This window comes from Bufo bufo, chromosome 4, assembly GCF_905171765.1.
Source record: "Bufo bufo chromosome 4, aBufBuf1.1, whole genome shotgun sequence".
Classification (NCBI taxonomy): Eukaryota; Metazoa; Chordata; class Amphibia; order Anura; family Bufonidae; genus Bufo; species Bufo bufo.
The window spans coordinates 441240860-441258302 of NC_053392.1; positions in this window are offsets into that span (position 1 = coordinate 441240860).

Sequence of the window (17443 nt, forward strand, 5' to 3'; positions counted from 1 at the left end):
GTGGGTTTGAGTCCCAGCAGAAACTTTTCTGAAATACACAAGCACTGACACCATATATGGACATACAGCGCGGGACTAATGCCGGAAGAGGCTGCATCGCATCGCTGACATGGAGGTAAGTAGAAGTGTTTATTTTTTTTTTAAATACCCGACTGTTACTGCCTCATGGGGGGAGGGGGGTTGGCACCTGATACTGGCACATGGGGGGGTTGGCACTATGATACTGGCACATGGGGGGGGGAAGGAGAGAGGCACTTGATACTGGCACATATGGGGGGAAGGAGAGAGGCACTTAATACTGGCACATGGGGGGGAGATGGCACTATGATACTGGCACATGCGGGGTGGGTGGAAAGGAGAGAGGCACTTGATACTGGCACATTGGGGGGGCTATTGTCACATGATAGGAGGCTACTGGCACATAAGGGGGGCTACTGGCACATAAGGGGGCTACTGGCACATAAGGGGAGCTACTGGCACATAAGGGGGGCTATTGGGACACATTATGGTGGGTTCTATGGGGAAGGGGGGAGAGGAGCACTATGGGGTCATTTACGGGGGCACTGAGAAGGGGTATTTTATATTGGCACATTATGGGAACATTAGCTCAACTGGGGGCATTACAAGGGGGTATGTTTTGCACATTATAAGGAGAATTATTTCTACTGGGGGGGGCATTATGGTGTGCTTTATTACTCCCCCATGGTATGACCCCCTAGTAGGAGCACCAGACTCTCCCTGCTCTGCTATCCCTCTGCCCCTTCTCCAAATCCTTATTATGAAATCTTTCTCATTAGGATAAAGCACAACATCAGCTCCGCCGAGCCCCCCAGCCAAGTGTTGAAGTGGTGTCCGAGATCCCCAAGGGCCAAGCCAAGTAATTGTAAGTTTTCATGTGGAGTATGTTTATGTTTTACACATATAGCATACTGTGCCACACAATATACAGTATACCTCTACACTGTGTAGGGGTTATACTGTTTATTGTACAGCATGGCACAGAGGTGTAACCTCCATACATTTTATGTACAGTATACAGTAATCCGCCTTGCCATCTATGCTTTGAATCTGGTTTTATATGTTAGGCTACTTTCACACTAGCGTTCGGAGCGGATCCGTCTGATGTTTCATCAGACGGATCCGCTCCGATAATGCAGACGTTTGCATCCGTTCAGAACGGATCCGTCTGCATTATTACTTAGAAAATTTTCTAAGTCTGAAAGTAGCCTGAGCGAATCCGTTCAGACTTTACATTGAAAGTCAATGGGGAACGGATCCGCTTGAAGATTGAGCCATATGGTGTCATCTTCAAGCGGATCCGTCCCCATTGACTTCCATTATAAGTCTGGACGGATCCGCTCGCCTACGCACGGCCAGGCGGACACCCGAACGCTGCAAGCAGCGTTCAGGTGTCCGCTCACTGAGCGGAGCGGAGGCTGTGCGCTGGCAGGCGGATGCATTCTCAGTGGATCCGCCTCCACTTAGAATGCATTGGGGCCGGACGGCTGCGTTCAGGACCGCTCGTGAGCCCCTTCAAACGGAGCTCACGAGCGGACACCTGAACGCAGGTGTGAAAGTAGCCTTACTTGGTTTTTGTACATTTACTTGCGTGTGCTAGTTGAAACCTGCTGTGATTGGGTTTTAATTAGTTATTAAATGCTAACATGACAGTTTTTTAGTTTTGTACATTATTGATTGTATTTCATGACTACTCTTCTAAGGGTATTGCCTTCCTTTATACTGCAGTTCTCCTGTACCACTCTGCCTGCGACTTTTAGCAGTTTAAGCAGTAATTTATGATTTTCTTTTGCTCTCAATAAATCTTGTGTTAAGCATAAAAAAATATAATAATAATATGGTGAGACGGTTGCAAGTACTCTTCTGATATGATTTCATCGAGCAGTTTTATTGGGGGAAAGGGGGGAGTTTTTTTGACACTCGCCCTGAGAGAAATTTTACCTAGAAACTGCACTGATCACCAACATCTGAAAAGCAAGAGACATCTCATTATGAGGGTCTGGAATGTATCGTACATAGCAAGATGATTTCCATCTACCCAATCTCTTAATAACATGCGCTGGGACGTTGTTTTTAGAGGCTGCTCCAATTCTGAAGGAGTGGCCCGTGAACGACTTAGGATTGACCCCCGTATTCACTAACAGTACTCGGATATATTTCATGAAGGTCTGAGTACTAAGGGGGGCAGCATTGGAGGCCAACAACGGCAAGTCTGCTGAAGCAGCCCTGACTAACTGCAACCATTCATGAACAACCCTGACTGGACACCAACTGTTCCCCATGGGAAAATACTTCACCTCTACCAGTTCCCCAGGCTGAGCTGTTTTTGAAGAGCTTAAGATCAAGACATAAGTGTTGCTCTACACAAGTTGTCCTTTACTTAAGAACGCCTTAGGCTACTTTCACACTGGCGTTTCTGGGTCCGCTTGTGAGATCCGTTCAGGGCTCTCACAAGCGGCCTAAAATTGATCAATTTAGCCCCAATGCATTCTGAATGGATAAGGATCCGTTCAGAATGCATCCGTTCAGCCTCCATTCCGCTCTGGAAGCAGACACCAAAACGCAGCTTGCAGCGTTTTGATGTCCGCCTGACGATGCGGAGCCAAACCGATCCGTCCTGACTGACAATGTAAGTCAACGGGGACGGATCCGTTTTTACTGACACAATATGGTACAATTTTTATTTTTTGTTCATGGTAATGCAAATGTTCTGAACGGATACAAGCGTTTGCATTATAGGTGCGGATCCGTCTGTGCAGAAACCAGACAGATCCGCACCTAACGCAGGTGTGAAAGTAGCCTTAGATGAAACGGAACGTGTAAACTCGCTAGGCCTGAGGAACCCGTAAAAACTCAAATACATGGCCGTTTTAATCAACAGGCTAGTGCTATGGCCGAAGGGCTTGTTCTGCAATAAGTCAGACAAAGATCTAAACATCCTCCCTGATAACGACTGTCTAGTAAGATGGCTTTTAGCTGTCGCCTTCTGAATACCTTTCAACAAGGCTTTGATAGGATGTGCTGCAAACATAGATGGCTGATCGGGGTGTTGGACATAACAGTAGAGCTGTATGCCAGCAAGATATACTTTGATGGTACTATGTGCTAACTTGAGGTGAGAGTGGCAAAAAGCAACAAAAGCCATCAAGTAGGATATGTGCCCCGTGCCACCAGGTGGATAAATTTCCTTAAACTTGTTGAACAAACCCCAAGCAGTCTCATATACTTTAAGCGTGTTGCTAGACAATGACCTAGCAACAAGACTCCTAGCTGTAGCGAGGTGTAATGCTAATCCATCACCAGTTGACTGTGATGAGGAGTTGGAGTCGGCAAGGAGTCTGCCTCTGGAAATACCTGGAAGAAGAGCTGAAAGTTAAGCCAGGAAAGAGCATTTGCTGCTACATTCTTTACACCACTAATATGTGTACAAATAAAATGAAAACCATGCTGTAGTGCCAGCCAAACAAACTTTCTAACAAACGACATTATCTCTATGGAACTTGATCTGCCCTTCATAAGAATGGCTGCAGTAACAGCATTATCTGTCAAAAACAAGACTGTGTGGTTTCTTCATTGCCTTCCCCAGACCTGCGCTGCCCCCACTATGGTATAGATCTCAAATAAAGTGGATGACTGACCAAACCCCGGAATGTTCGCTACCTCAGGTGGCCAATGACTAGCCAACCAGTGCCTTCCCCATATGGCAGCGTACCCTACTGACGAAGCCGCATCTGTATATACCAAGGGGGACTGATTTGACACTGCAGGTACAAATAAGGAAATACCATTCCACTGTGTCAAAAAGGTGTCCCACATCAGTAAATCGACCGTCGCTTGTTGATCTAAATGGTCTTGATCTGGGGCTGATGGAAGCAGTTTTTAGCAGCCTAGAAATAAACGTTCTCCCTTAAGGAATAATACGCATGGCAAAATTCAACATACCCAGAAGGGACTGGAGGTTCGGCCTCGTGGTGACCCTAACATGTGCTAACCTGTGTACCACCTCTCTGATTCTGCACAATTTATTTTGCGGAAGACTGGCCTGCATCTTTACTGAATCCAGCTGTAGACCCAAGAAGGTAATTGAAGTACTAGGGCCTTCTATCTTATGCGGTGTCATGGTACTCTGAGATCTCTGAATACGGTACGTAATATGTGCAAATCCCGAGGGGCTTGTGACGGGGGTTCAATTAACAAAAAATCACCCAAGTAATGAATGACATGGTTAGCATGGAATCTATTTGCCAAAATCCAGCGTAGGGCCTTAGCAAATTGGTCAAACAACCACGGACTGGATTTTGAACCGGAGGTCAACTTATCAGAAAAAAAATACTGACCTTTCCACCTGATACCGTGCCACTGCCATAACTCGGGCTGTAAGGGAAGCAATTTAAAGGTAATGTCTGTAATGTCTGCTTTTGACAACCATGTGCCTTTACCTAAGATAAGTATCACCTGGATAGCCTTGTCAATGGAAGAGTACTTCTGCAGCGTCCCACTCAGGACACGTGGGAACTGCAAAATTATTGTAAAATTGCATTACTGTGTTGCATGTCATTTTGCATTACATCTCCTGTTGTATCCCTGTTCATAGGCTGGTCAAGTGTTCTTTATACATCCCACCACTAGATGGGGATAGCACTACTCTGGGATATCCAGCCCAGCTCAGGTATTATCTGTGGTCATTCTGTAGTTAGTTTTGAGAGAGTGGAGATCAAGCACATCTGCTCAGGAAAAAGTCTAGTCCAAGAAGGGACAAAGAAAGGAAAGACTTAGGACCAAAGGATAATAGCCACTACCCGGGCATCAAAGACCTTTGGGAAGTCAAGTGAAGGATTATTTGGCCACAGGCAACCTCACCAAATTACTCTGGTTCAAAAGGGACCTTGAAGCAAAGTCAGAACCTAGCCAACCCTATTAACAGTGGATCAACAGAATTCCTCTAAATATCAAAAGACTGTATTCTGTCTGGATGTATATGCCGCAACTAAAACCAACCACAGTAAAAGTTGTGAGTTGTATCCTACCACTGTCTGCTTCATTCTTCAATATTACCACTACAACTGGTTGTACCACCATTAACGGTACTGGTGTCACGACAAATACTACCAAGGGACCCAGCCGCCACAAGCACCCTAAACACCACTGCCATCAAGGGCACCTCAACCTCCATCTAGGCTGGTGCTTCCCTACCAGAGAGTGTGCCCTGGAGGATTTCGTGCTGTCTTCCTCATCACTGTGCGGCTGGCCCAGGGAGGCTTTCTGCTAACCGTGAGTAAACTGATGAACTGTATTATTACTGGCCCTTCATCGGCCCACCGTGCACCTCACGTTTAGCCCCTGCGGTTCTGGCACGCCACATCTTTAATTATGGCGTCACGAACAGGATTTCAACCCCTGCGCCTTATTTGGAAGACTGTCGCATGAGAATAAGCCCCTTTGCTTCATTGAGAGACTTTTACTTATTGCACGCTGTATTGGGCCACTGAACTGTTTAAACTGTTTGGAAGTTGCATGGAAGTGTTATACCAGTCATCAGCATAAAAATCGCAGTGTCAAAAGTGAGAGTCTGATATTTGTGTGCTATTGAATGGACTGTTTCTATGCACTTAAGATGGCCGCCGGAGGCCTTCTTGTTTGAAAAAAATACTGCGCCATCACTGTGGATAAGTTAGTGACACCCCCTAAAGAGCGGGAAAACCTAGTGCCGCCCATTTATGCAAAATTGTCCGGCCAATCCTTCCTACCTTTTGCTGTGTCAATTCTGGGAGGCCGACCCTATATGCAAACGCAGTGCCGCCTCCTCTGTTTGCAGCCGCATCAAAGTGAGACACCGCGCACGGGAGGAGTGTGTGACGTGCGCATACCCAAAAAATCACGAGTTTTCACATGCGAACTAACGGAGAGGAAAGGATCTCATTGCTTGCCGTCCCCCAAGTAGTAATCGCAACCTGTGAGTACTCCGATTTACCCCTACTAATTATAAGGAGCGCCGTCAGAGATCCAAACAAGTGCTGTTCAAACACTGCACTCAGCCGGCACCAAGTTTCTTAAAGGGCCATACACCCGCAAGATAGCGGTTGCCCATAGCAACGCAGCGTAAAAAGTGTCTACAACTACAGTTGTTCTACAGGGAGTGCAGAATTATTAGGCAAGTTGTATTTTTGAGGATTAATTTTATTATTGAACAACAACCATGTTCTCAATGAACCCAAAAAACTCATTAATATCAAAGCTGAATATTTTTGGAAGTAGTTTTTAGTTTGTTTTAAGTTTTAGCTATTTTAGGGGGATATCTGTGTGTGCAGGTGACTATTACTGTGCATAATTATTAGGCAACTTAACAAAAAACAAATATATACCCATTTCAATTATTTATTTTTACCAGTGAAACCAATATAACATCTCAACATTCACAAATATACATTTCTGACATTCAAAAACAAAACAAAAACAAATCAGTGACCAATATAGCCACCTTTCTTTGCAAGGACACTCAAAAGCCTGCCATCCATGGATTCTGTCAGTGTTTTGATCTGTTCACCATCAACATTGCGTGCAGCAGCAACCACAGCCTCCCAGACACTGTTCAGAGAGGTGTACTGTTTTCCCTCCTTGTAAATCTCACATTTGATGATGGACCACAGGTTCTCAATGGGGTTCAGATCAGGTGAACAAGGAGGCCATGTCATTAGATTTTCTTCTTTTATACCCTTTCTTGCCAGCCACGCTGTGGAGTACTTGGACGCGTGTGATGGAGCATTGTCCTGCATGAAAATCATGTTTTTCTTGAAGGATGCAGACTTCTTCCTGTACCACTGCTTGAAGAAGGTGTCTTCCAGAAACTGGCAGGAGGACTGGGAGTTGAGCTTGACTCCATCCTCAACCCGAAAAGGCCCTACAAGCTCATCTTTGATGATACCAGCCCAAACCAGTACTCCACCTCCACCTTGCTGGCGTCTGAGTCGGACTGGAGCTCTCTGCCCTTTACCAATCCAGCCACGGGCCCATCCATCTGGCCCATCAAGACTCACTCTCATTTCATCAGTCCATAAAACCTTAGAAAAATCTGTCTTGAGATATTTCTTGGCCCAGTCTTGACGTTTCAGCTTGTGTGTCTTGTTCAGTGGTGGTCATCTTTCAGCCTTTCTTACCTTGGCCATGTCTCTGACTATTGCACACCTTGTGCTTTTGGGCACTCCAGTGATGTTGCAGCTCTGAAATATGGCCAAACTGGTGGCAAGTGGCATCTTGGCAGCTGCACGCTTGACTTTTCTCAGTTCATGGGCAGTTATTTTGCGCCTTGGTTTTTCCACACGCTTCTTGCGACCCTGTTGACTATTTTGAATGAAACGCTTGATTGTTCGATGATCACGCTTCAGAAGCTTTGCAATTTAAAGAGCCAGCTAAGAATGCTAGCCGCCCAGCATCCAAGTGCTGCCTTCTTAGACTTTAAAGTCCAATTCCTGACTAAAAGCCTGGAGAAAGTTCACCAAAAGTTGGAACAGTGGGAAAAAACATTATTGCTGGAGGATGAGAAACCTGTGTCCAGAAGGCTCTTCTCTCCTGACTGTAAAGAGACTTATTCCAGAAATTCGGGTGGACGCCCTCCTGACCGCACCAGTACCCCTAAGTGGCCTATCTGCACATACTGTCACAAGCCAGCACATACTGTCACAAGCCAGCCCATACTGAAGCAACCTGCTGGCAGTTAAACGGGTGACCCCCGAGGCCAAGGACCACCCCTCGGGAGGTAACTCAATAGGTCCAGAAGATCCCTATTGGATGCCAAGATACGAAGGATCCTGTCCAGAAGTAGCACTTCAAATAAATGGAGTTCCTTTTGTTGCCCTAGTTGACACAGGATCCCAAGTCACTACCATTCAACAAGCAGCATTTGAAAAATACTGGGACCAAAATCAGCTTACCCAGCCCCCAGAATCCTGGCTGAGTCTTATAGCCAGTAACGGCAAACCCGTGCCAATACATGGTTATTGGGAACCTACCATTCAAGTAGGAGGAACTACACTATCTCGACAAGGTATTATTGGGGTACAAGTCAAAGAAAATAACAATAACCCTCCAATAGTCCTAGGAATGAATGTCCTCAGGAACTCCAAAGGGATCCAATCGATTTCTTTATTACACCTTGTGCAGCAACGTTTCAACCTAATGGTCTTTATCAAGTTCCCAATACACAGATAACAAAGTGAACTTTAAATACGATCCCATGGCCCCACATTGGTTAAGCCCTACCCATTAACCCCCTCATTACTTCCTAAAAACATTCACATATTGCTAACTCCATAATCAATCCCTGATGACATACTTTTATCAGCCCCATCGCCATGCTGTAGGAGACTCCGTCCAGCCCTCATCACTTCATGTGCATGCCGATGTTCTCCCGCTGTTCCTTGAGGCCTCGGCGTCCCTAGATCCAATCTGCGCAGGCGCGACATCATCTGCGCAGGCGCGTCATCATCACTTCCGCCCTCTCAAGCGCACTTCCGCCAGGCTATGCCCTGCTTTCCGACCACATGACCCTGTCGCTCCAGTGACGCGGTGTCACATGATCATGCGTCGCTATCTTCATGTCACTAGGCGCTGGGGCTCAGTTATATTAGATTTTAGAGCAAACCTACAGGTAGAGGCTCCCAATTGGATGATGTGGGCTGCCTGGTGCACACCATAGAAAAAAACTAATATTTTTAACCATTTATCAAATCATTATAATACACAGGTTACTTCAGTGAAGAAGCTGCAACCATAAGGTCCATCATTACATCCTTATTTAGGGGTGCTTTCATCCCAACTCGAGAAGGGGATGGACACAGAAGTATAAAATGGAGGTGATGAGACAAGTGAATGATAAGGAAGTATATAAACCTCTAAGTCAAGATCCAAAATGGAATATTATGCGCAAGATCAGGTTATTGGCGGATAACGCTTTCGCAAATGACCTGATTGATGCCAATTTACATACTTATCTTGTGCCACAGAACCCGGTGACTCCTCTCTTGTATACCCTCCCTAAGATACATAAAGGGTTGATAGACCCCCCAGGATGCCCCATAGTGTCGGGAATGGGGTAAGTCTTCTCCAATGCAGCAACTTTTCTCGATAAAGTCTTAAGATCTTATGCAATGGAGGCCAGATCCTATGTGAGGGACACTACAGATTTTTTGTTAAAAATTGATGCACTAGAATTTCAAGAGGGAGACTTACTGGTTTCATTTGATGTAACCAGCTTCTATACCAGTATTGAACATGAACTGGGATTGGAGGCCATTAAATGGGCCCTAGAGAGGTCGGACTTTGGGTCTGATACAAAATCCTTTTTAATCTCCCTACTTGAAATTTTACTGTATCATAATTATTTTTTGTTTGAGGATGTATTTTACGAGCAATGTCGGGGCACCGCGATGGGGTCCAACGTGGCCCCGACATATGCAAATATATACATGTCAAACATAGAGGAGACGTCTATATACCCATCCACCTTCTACAGTAATGTGAGGGGGTGGATGCGGTATATAGACGATATTTTCCTAATATGGAATGGCACGGAAGAAAAACTGCATGAATTTCATGAATATATTAATCAGTTACATGATCAACTGAAATTCACAAAAGTGTACTCAGCGGAATCTTTACAATTCCTAGATACGTTGGTTTATGTAAGGGAAGGTAAATTGGAAACCGACCTCTTTATTAAGCCAACGGACAGGAAAAGCATGTTATGCTTTGATAGTGCACATCCTAGGAGGTCAGTGGAATCCTTGCCTTTTAGTCAGTTCTTACGAGCAAGAAGAATAGTGTCAGAAGAGAATTTGGTTGATGATAGATTGAAAAAAATGGGACAAAGATTCAGGGATAGGAAATACCCCAAAAATTTGATAGATAGGCACTTGGAAAAAGCCAGGAATGGTGATCGACAGCAACTATTAACTATAACAACAAAGAGGGAAGAACAAAAAATAAGTAGGATCCCATTTGTGTCAACTTATAGTAAAATGAGTAATCGTATCTCTGGCATATTGAGACATAACTGGCATATACTAACAGATTCCTTCCCAAAGATAATTGAATTCCAATCCCCCCCGCTGATGTCATACAAGAGGCCCAGAAATCTTAAAGATAGCCTAACATCAGCGGATGTAAAAGTTAAGAAAAAAGAGGTTGGTAGAAGGGGGTGTTACCCTTGCTTGGGCTGCTGCAATTGCGGCAGCCTAATCAAGGGTGACTCCTTCTGCCACCCTTGAACGGGGAAGAAATATGACATTAGAGGACACTATACGTGTAACACAGATTTTGTTATCTACAGCTTACAGTGCCCGTGTGGCCTTCTCTATATTGGAGAGACGACACAGCCCTGTAAAAACAGGATAAATCAGCATCGGTACACAATACGTAAGCTGTTAGCTAAAAAAGAAAAAGAGAATCAGCAAAACCAGGAATGTGAAGATGAAGCTGAGTTACCAGTACCTGAACACTTTTGGAAATATAGATATAATGTCTCTCAATTGAGATATAGGATCATTGATAGTGTTCCAGTTTTGAGGAGGGGTGGAGATAGGGAGAAGCTGCTTAAACAGGAGGAACTAAGATGGATCTACGAGTTGGAGACAATGGAGCCGAAAGGCTTGAACAGGGAATTTAAGGTTGGTTCCCTCTTCTGAACTCGCGATCAGGATGTGCGCTGATATGATTTAAACATTAGGCTTAGTAGCCGTGTTTTTTAATATGCCTTGTAGGAGAGTACCTGGGGTGGTCGTAAACGGGAGGTACGTGCCAGCGGGGGTCCTGGCCCCGCTGGAGTAAGAGCCGGAAAAGTGCATTTTGCAGCAGTTACGCTGTTAACAACGGATCCGGGCCGGCTCTTATTGGGAGCAGGCAGATATGCGGGCGGGTGCCTGTCTCCCCACGGTCCAGGCCAGGTTTTGCAGGGAAGGGTTAAAACCTGACCAGCAACAAGGGTGTGGTGCACAGTGTGGAGCTTGTGGGTTCTCTGGCTGTGAGAGTGAGGAGTGGAGGTGAGCTGGGCTGCGTGCTGAGGCCTGTAAAGGAGTGTGCAGGGACCCGCAGCTGGCTGAAGGGGGAGGTGTTGGCTCGTCTTGGGGTTAATACCTATGTGCGTGCCCATCGAGTCTACCAGTGGGCCTTCTCTGAGTCCCAGCCTGCTCGGTCCCAGGCCTATGACCTGTTACACCTAGTAAAAAAATGGCTGCAGCCTGAGACATTGAGCCCCTCGCAGATGGTGGAACGGGTGGTGGTCGATCGTTTGGTGCGGACCCTGCCAAGGGCCATACAGCGCTGGGTTGGTCAGGGAGACCCCGGCAACCTGGATCAGTTAGTAAGCCTAGTCGAGAGGTATGTGGCGACCCAGGACTTGGTGCGGGACTCAACGCAGGTACGGGAATCCCGTCAGGCTCCCTCTCAGGCTAGGGATCCGGGAAAAGGGTCCCAACCACAAAGGGGGGGGAAGGCTAGTCCTACTCCAGGGAAGAGAGACCGGGGAGGGACCACGGGGATTCAATGTTGGCACTGCCACGGCCTGGGACATAGGGCAGCGAACTGTCCTATGTCCCAGGCCGTGGCAGTGCCAACATTGAATCCCCGTGGTCCCTCCCCGGTCTCTCTTCCCTGGAGCAGGACTAGCCTTCCCCCCCCTTTGTGGTTGGGACCCTTTTCCCGGATCCCTAGCCTGAGAGGGAGCCTGACGGGATTCCCGTACCTGCGTTGAGTCCCGCACCAAGTCCTGGGTCGCCACATACCTCTCGACTAGGCTTACTAACTGATCCAGGTTGCCGGGGTCTCCCTGACCAACCCAGCGCTGTATGGCCCTTGGCAGGGTCCGCACCAAACGATCGACCACCACCCGTTCCACCATCTGCGAGGGGCTCAATGTCTCAGGCTGCAGCCATTTTTTTACTAGGTGTAACAGGTCATAGGCCTGGGACCGAGCAGGCCGGGACTCAGAGAAGGCCCACTGGTAGACTCGATGGGCACGCACATAGGTATTAACCCCAAGACGAGCCAACACCTCCCCCTTCAGCCAGCTGCGGGTCCCTGCACACTCCTTTACAGCCCTCAGCACGCAGCCCAGCTCACCTCCACTCCTCACTCTCACAGCCAGAGAACCCACAAGCTCCACACTGTGCACCACACCCTTGTTGCTGGTCAGGTTTTAACCCTTCCCTGCAAAACCTGGCCTGGACCGTGGGGAGACAGGCACCCGCCCGCATATCTGCCTGCTCCCAATAAGAGCCGGCCCGGATCCGTTGTTAACAGCGTAACCGCTGCAAAATGCACTTTTCCGGCTCTTACTCCAGCGGGGCCAGGACCCCCGCTGGCACGTACCTCCCGTTTACGACCACCCCAGGTACTCTCCTACAGCCTATATATATGTATAATATTTAACCCTTATTCTGTTTGCATCTCCATTTTTATGGTATTAGTTTATTTTATTTTTTTCTTTCCCTAGATGGAGAAAACACGCATTCTGTGGGAGAACCGTCTTTTTGGCCTTCACGATGCCTCTAAAAGAAAGTTCTATAGCTGACGAGGGAGTAGGGGAACTTGCTATGTGGATCTCCTGATGGAGATGTGAGGCTGTTAAGGTCTGCACCAGATATAATATAATTTATATATAATTTATATAGTGTATAGAGACTGCAACCGGAAGGGCCCAGTTTTTGATATTTTGTATAACTTGAGAATCTATCTACCTAATTTAAAAGGACAATAGAGTGAAATGGTGTCGGAGCTGAATAATGATATAGCGGGATTAACCATAAAAATTGTGAGGTTGTGAGAGGTTGATGGAGACCTTCCCTAAAGGAGGGTAACTCCATATATTCCCATTCCAACCTCTCTGTAGAATGAGTGTCAACATGGGACTGGATGGGCTAGTGGACTGAGGGCTTATCACCCCTGGAACACTTGCCCTATATACCAGCCACCGGATGAATGATGGAAAACCTGCATGAACAGCCTTTGAATAAACGCCATGTTATTCACTCTGTAGCTTCTCGAGTTGGGATGAAAGCACCCCTAAATAAGGATGTAATGATGGACCTTATGGTTGCAGCTTCTTCACTGAAGTAACCTGTGTATTATAATGATTTGATAAATGGTTAAAAATATTAGTTTTTTTCTATGGTGTGCACCAGGCAGCCCATTTCATCCAATCGGGAGCCTCTACCTGTAGGTTTGCTCTAAAATCTAATATAACTGAGCCCCAGCGCCTAGTGACATGAAGATAGCGACGCATGATCATGTGACACCGCGTCACTGGAGCGACAGGGTCATGTGGTCGGAAAGCAGGGCATAGCCTGGCGGAAGTGCGCTTGAGAGGGCGGAAGTGATGATGACGCGCCTGCGCAGATGATGTCGCGCCTGCGCAGATTGGATCTAGGGACGCCGAGGCCTCATGGAACAGCGGGAGAACATCGGCATGCACATGAAGTGATGAGGGCTGGACGGAGTCTCCTACAGCATGGCGATGGGGCTGATAAAAGTATGTCATCAGGGATTGATTATGGAGTTAGCAATATGTGAATGTTTTTAGGAAGTAATGAGGGGGTTAATGGGTAGGGCTTAGCAATAACCAATGTGGGGCCATGGGATTGTATTTAAAGTTCACTTTGTTATCTGTGTATTGGGAGCTTGATAAAGACCATTAGGTTGAAACGTTGCTGCACAAGGTGTAATAAAGAAATCGATTGGATCCCTTTGGAGTGCCGTGGCTTATTGTATACATTCTTTGGCTACTACGGGAATCCCAGGACCAGGATTCAACGCTGCAGGCACCACCACGTATTAGAATTATTGTAATAACAGTGAGTAGTGCTGGCCTGTTTTTCTATTTATGTCCTCAGGAACTGTTATGGTGAGATGCTGGAAGCCTTGCACCAGTCAGTGCCTACTGCCTCTCCTGCGTCTAGGAAAGTGATCCAACAAACCATCTGTGTACTAAATGCGCAACAGAGATTCGCCAACGAAAAAGGAGAAATCTGCTGTGTCCGCATCCGAGATAATCAACCTGTGATTCTCAAGCCCAATACCGAAACCCTCTTGTGGTGCCGAGCTATAGTCGCAATTCAGGGTCAAGACTACCAAGCCCTGGTAGAGCCGGTTGTTTTGGAAGACCATCCTCTAGTTAGAGCTGCAAGAAGCCTAGTAACCGTCTCTGAAGGTAAAGTGCCCATTTGTCTCCTAAACTTGAGTGATAGCAGTGTAACACTAACAAAATACCGTCCCATTCCATAGCTAATCCAAGTTACGTTTCAAGATGTCATCAGTGTGGCTACCGATACCAAGGAGCAACTTACCAAGAAACAACACCCACAGGACCAAAATTTAAGCACCCCCTGGTGGAAAGAACTTCTTGTGGGAGATGCTTCAACGCCAGAACACAAATTTGAGGGAGTACTGAAAATTGTGAAGGAGCATCACCGTGCCTTCAGTAAGCATTCTACAGACTACGGAGAAGTAGATATAAAGCACTCCATCCTTACAGGTTCACACCCACCGATCAAGGAAAGGTATCGGCCTATACCACCAACTATGTACCAATCCGTAAAGCAAATGATCCAAGAGATGAAGGACTCCAATATCATCAAAGACAGCCATAGCCCATGGGCTGCACCGCTAGTCCTTGTCCGTAAAAAAGACGGTAACATCAGATTCTGTGTGGATTACAGAAAAATTAACCAGATAACTCACGAAGATGCTTACCCTTTACCACACATAGAGGAATCCTTGACAGCTTTAAGATCTTCAGCCTACTTCTCTACTCTTGATTTAACCAGTGGATACTGGCAAGTACCAATGGCACCTGAAGATCGTGAGAAGACTGCATTTACCACCCCTTGAGTTCAACTGCATGCCTTTTGGACTTTCCAATGCGCCCGGAACTTTTAAAAGATTAATGGAGCGTTGTCTGGGCCGAAGTTTTTCAAGTCCTCATTAAACATGGACTCAAAGTCAAACCATCTAAGTGTTATCTACTGAAGCCAGAAGTCAAATACTTGGGGCATATTGTCAGCTCTGAAGGTGTTAAACCATATCCAGAGAAGATAGCCGCAGTCCGAAATTGGCCTACTCCTACTACGGTGAAAGAAGTGAGAAGCTTCCTCAGTTTCACAGGATATTACAGGCGCTTCATTCCTCACTTTGCCCAAATTGCAGAACCAATATTAGAACTTCTAAGAGGACATCCTAAAAGGTATCAGAAATCTCAGATACCCGTTGAATGGAACACCGAAAGAGAAATTCCCTTCCAGCTCCTGAAGAAGTAGTTAACAGAACCACCAATCTTAGGCTATCCAGCCATTTCATCTTTACAAAGATGCCAGTATTAAAGGCCTGGGAGCTGTCTTGTCGCAAATACAAGAAGGTAAAGAAAGATTTCCTACGCTAGAAACGACCAAAACTATAGTTCCTTCAAATTGGAATTCCTCGCACTAGTGAGGGCTGTTACAGAGAAATTTTAAGATTACCTTGCCACAACACCATTCGTGGCCTTCACAGATAACAACCCGCTAGCGCATCTTAACACCGCCAAGTTGGGAGCATTAGAACAAAGATGGGCCTCACTCCTTGCTAACTACAATTTCACAGTGAAATACAGAACAGGAAAAGCAAATGAAAATGCGGATGCACTATCCCGTCTGCCGACCCAAGAAGACCCTACTACACAAGAAGATGTTTGGGAAGAGGTAGAAATGCCATCCCTCTACAAAAATGTTGCCCACCAAGACATCATCACCATCAAAGAGAAAAATGTCCTTAACCTTCAACAACAAGTGGATCCAAAATCTCAAGTGGACAAAGAAAGATGGATCAAGCTGCAAAATGAAAGCAGAATGTTGGGTGAACTGCAAGATTTCTTCACCAGCGGAAGAACACCAGAAAGAATCCGCAGGAGGAATGCTGATCCAGAATTATCAAAACTATGGGAACACAGAAAACACCTCTTTCTACAGAAGGGCCTACTATTAAGAAGGACTTTAGATCCAATTACCTGGGTTCGTCTGTACCAAATCTTAATACCATGCCGAGATGCAAGAATAATTCTTGAGACGTACCATGATCAATCAGGACACTTTGGCATGCAGAAAACAGAAGCCACCATCCGTAGAAGATTCTACTGGATCGGAATGAGAGGAGACATTGAAAAGTGGTGTCGAGAGTGTTCCACCTGTGCTGTTGGAAGAAATGAGAAACATGACCAAAAAGCACCCTTACATCCCATTGCAAGCCGAACACCGCTAGAAATAGTTGCAATTGACCATGTGAAGCTGGAACCAAGATGCTCAGGTTACACATACGCTATGACCATCATTGATCATTATACTAAGTTTGTTGTAGCCGTACCCGTCAAGGACTTGACCGCTAGAACAACTGCAGATGCCTTCTGGAAACATTTCTTGTTGCCGTATGGATGCCCAGAAAGAATCCTTACAGATCAGGGATCTGCCTTTGAGTCGCAACTCTTTAAAGAACTGTGCACATTTCACAACTGCCAGAAAATTAGGACCACAGCCTACCATCCCCAAGGGAATGGGCTTTGCGAAAAAATTAACCAAACTTTAATTGAGATGTTAAGAGCGGTACCACCTTCTACAAGAAGTGACCTGCTCCTACAGCCCAACTCCACTGCCACCCTCCATTACGCTCACCTCATTTGAAGTACACTCTGTTCACATCTACTCTCCCTCCAACCTCCAATTAGCCGTCATTTACCGCCCCCCAGGCCCAGCCACCATCTTTCTTGACCACTTTAACACCTGGCTACTACACTTTCTTTCTGCCGACATCCCCACTATCATCATGGGTGACTTCAACATCCCTATTGACACCTGCCACTCAGCCGCCTCTAAACTCCTATCGCTCTCTTCCTCCTTCGGCCTATCACAGTGGTCTTCAGTTCCCACCCACAGAGATGGTCACACTTTAGATCTTATCTTTACCCGCCTCTGCTCCCTATCTAACCTTTCTAATTCACCTCTCCCCATATCCGACCACAACCTACTCACCTTCTCTTCATTGGTCTCTTCTGCTGCTTCCCCGGTCCACACACTAGCACACCACCGCAGGAACCTTAAACATCTAGACTTTCGCTTGCTTTCTGACTCTCTTCTCCCACTCTCTACCATCTGTTCCCTCCAAGACACAGATGCTGCTACCACCCTATATAACACCACAATAATTACAGCTCTGGACACTGTTGCCCCCCTCACACACAACAAAACCCGAAAAATTGACACACAACCCTGGCACACCAACCTCACCAAAAAACTCAGAAAAGCTTCCAGGGCTGCTGAACGGCGATGGAAGAAATCCCATTCAAAAGATAATTTCACCGCATACAAGCAATCCCTCCTCATATTCAAATCCTCACTTGCTGATGCAAAACAGG